The sequence below is a fragment of the Hevea brasiliensis genome, chromosome 8, assembly GCF_030052815.1.
Source record: "Hevea brasiliensis isolate MT/VB/25A 57/8 chromosome 8, ASM3005281v1, whole genome shotgun sequence".
Taxonomy (NCBI): Eukaryota; Viridiplantae; Streptophyta; class Magnoliopsida; order Malpighiales; family Euphorbiaceae; genus Hevea; species Hevea brasiliensis.
Window position 1 is genome coordinate 86789272 of NC_079500.1, and position 3589 is coordinate 86792860.

A 3589-nucleotide genomic window follows, 5' to 3' on the forward strand; every position below is an offset into this window, starting at 1 on the left:
AGACCCATTTCCATCGCTCCTTATAGGATGGCACCCATCGAATTGAGGGAGTTGAAAACTTCGCTGCAAGAGTTGCTTGATAAGGGGTTCATACGCCCGTGTGTCACCATGGGGAGCTCCAGGTCGCTTTGTGAAAAAGAAGGATGGGACTTTGAGGCTATGCATCGACACGGCAGCTTGAATAAAGTGACCGTGAAGAACAAATATCCGTTGCCTAGAATTGATGATCCGCTTGATCACCAAGGGAGCAAGAGTATTTTCTAAGATTGATCTCGCATCGTGGTATCATCGCTGAGGGTGAAGGATGTAGATGTGCCCAAGATCGCATTCAGACCCAGATGGGCATTATGAGTTTCTAGTGATGCCCTTTGGCCTAACAAATGCACCAGCGGCATTCATGGACCTTATGAACCGTATCTTCCATCCATACTTAGATTAGTTCGTAGTGGTCTTTATTGATGATATTTTGGTGTATTCCAAGACCAGGGAAGAACATGATGAGCATTTGAGGATTGTTCTACAAACCCTGAGAGAAAAGAAGCTGTATGCTAAGTTGTCCAAGTGTGACTTTTGGCTGAATGAGATTGCATTCCTTGGACACATAGTGTCAGCTGATGGGATTAGGGTGGATCCCAAGAAAATAGAAGCAGTGATGGAATGGAAGCCTCCCAGGAATACAACTGAGGTCAGAAGCTTCTTGGGGCTAGCTGGGTATTACAGGAGATTTATGAAGGGATTTTCTTTAATAGCTGCTCCAATGACCAAGTTGTTACACAAGAATGTCAGATTTGACTGGAATGACAAGTGTCAGACCAGTTTTGAGAAGTTGAAGGCTATGTTGACAGAGGCACCAGTGTTAACACAGCCAGTGTCAGGAAAGGACTTTGTGGTCTACAGTGATGCCTCACATAATGGGCTAGGGTGTGTATTGATGCAAGAGGGGAAGGTGGTCGCTTATGCTTCCAGGCAGCTAAGGCCACATGAACAGAATTACCCTACCCATGATCTAGAGCTTGCAGCAATTATCTTCGCACTGAAGATATGGAGGCATTACTTGTATGGTGAAAAGTGCTACATTTACACAGACCACAAAAGCCTGAAATATTTGCCAACTCAAAGGGAGCTCAACCTTAGACAGAGGCGATGGATTGAGTTCCTAAAGGATTATGATTGTGTGATTGACTACCATCCTGGGAAGGCAAATGTAGTTGCTGATGCTTTGAGCAGAAAGTCCATCACAGCTTTGAGATCATTGAATGCCCGTCTATCTTTGATTCGAGATGGAGCTATTTTGGCTGAGTTGCAAGTGAGGCCAAACTCACATACAGATTTTAGATGGGCCAAAAGTAGATGAAAAGTTACTGGCTATTATGAGCAAAATCCCAGAGGGAAAAGCAGCTGACTATGAGGTGAAAGCAGATGGGTGTCTGCACTACAAAGGAAGACTGTGTGTACCAGATAATGGGGAATTGAAGGCCAGTATTCTAAAAGAGGCACACACCAGTGTATATGCTATGCACCCAGGAAGTACAAAGATGTATCATGATTTGAAGCTTTAGTATTGGTGGCCTGGTATGAAGAAGGACATAGCTGACTACGTGACTAAATGCTTGACATGTCAGCAAGTCAAGGCAGAACATCAAGTTCCATCAGGTTTGCTACAGCCTATACGCATACCTGAATGGAAATGGGATCGGGTCACCATGGATTTTGTAAGTGGTCTACCTCTCACTCGGAAGAAACATGATGCAGCATGGGTGATAGTTGATAGATTGACGAAGTCAGCACACTTTCTGCCAGTTAGGACTGACTACTCACTGGAGAAGTTAGCAAAATTGTATATCAGTGAGATAGTTAGACTGCATGGAATTCCACTTTCCATCATATTTGATCGAGACCCAAGGTTTACATCGAGATTTTGGAAGAAGTTGCATGAATCCTTGGGTACACAACTCCACTTCAGCACAGCTTTCCATCCTCAGACGGATGGGCAATCCGAAAGAGTAATCTAGGTAAACAATTGAAACCAATGGAATTGATACAAATATTGAATTAAAATGATAAAAATAACATGAAATACTTGTCAGGTCCTTGAGGATATGCTGAGAAGTTGTGTCATTGAATTTGAGGGAAGTTGGGATAGATACCTCCCACTGGCAGAATTTGCATACAACAATAGCTACCAAGCTAGTATCCAAATGGCCCCATATGAAGCACTGTATGGGAGGAAATGTAGAACTCAGCAGGCCGGATCGAATTGGGCGAAGACAACCGGTAGGGCTGCACCTAGTGAAACAGATCGAGGAGAAAGTGAAACTAATCAAAGCCAATCTGAAGGTTGCCTGCATGCATGTAAATCTTATGCCGACCTGAAGAGAAAAGAAATAGAATATGCGGTTGGCGACAAAGTGTTCCTCAAGGTGTCACCGTGGAAGAAGGTATTGAGGTTTGGAAGGAAAGGCAAGTTGAGCCCTAGGTTCATTGGCCCATATGAAGTCATTGAACATGTGGGTCCAGTGGCCTATAGGCTAGCTTTACCTCCAGAGCTGGACAAGATCCACAATGTGTTTCACGTATCCATGCTCAGAAGATACCGCTCAGATCCTTCACATGTCATCTCCAGGGAAGAAATTGAAATACAACCGGATTTGACGTATGAAGAAGAACCTCTACGGATCCTGGCTCGAGAAGTGAAAGAGTTGAGGAACAAGCAGATTCCACTGGTGAAAGTGCTATGGAGGCACCACAACACCGAAGAGGCAACTTGGGAAAGTGAAGAGACGATGAGGCAACAGTTCCCTCAACTGTTTGCATCAGGTAAATTTCGAGGATGAAATTTAAATTAGAGGGGAAGAGTTGTAACACCCTCCCAGTAACTATTCCGTACATTCTACTGTTCCGGTGACCGGTGTCGGTCCGGACAGCTAGAACGTCCGGAAAAATATTTAAACTAAAGTGAGGAACCATAATTAACTCAAATATTGATAAGAAAAATTTAGTAAAAATTTTAGAAATAAAATACAAACAAGTTAAACGAGCCGGTGCCCTAGCGATGGGTAACCAGAGGGAAGTTGCGGTTCTCGCAACGAGGAGCCCTAGACCCGGGGAAAAATTCATAAAATAATTTTTGGGACTCCAGAGAAGGGTTATTGAGGTTCCCATGGCATTAGAATGCCAAGAAAATACCTAGAAAAAATTTTCAATCGGTACAGACAATTTTGACCCGTTAAGCCAAACGGAGGGCATTTTGGTCATTTCGCCTTCAGAGGTGATTTTTGGCCGACTTGTCCAATCGAGTAAATAATTATTATGACATAAAATATGAATAAACATTACTAGAAATTAAATTGAAAATGAGTAGTGGAGGAAAGAAAAGAAAAATACAATATATGCAATTTATGACATCATTGTGATGTCATTTAAAATTGCCAACCAATCACAATTAAGCAACCATTTGACTAACTAATTAAAGAGATAAATAAAGACTAAGGAAGACCAAAAACCAGCAGCCATCCCTCTTTCCTCAAGTGCAGCCGAAATCTTTGATTGCCCTAAACCTCCATTAATCCTTCAACCAAAGCTCAATTTC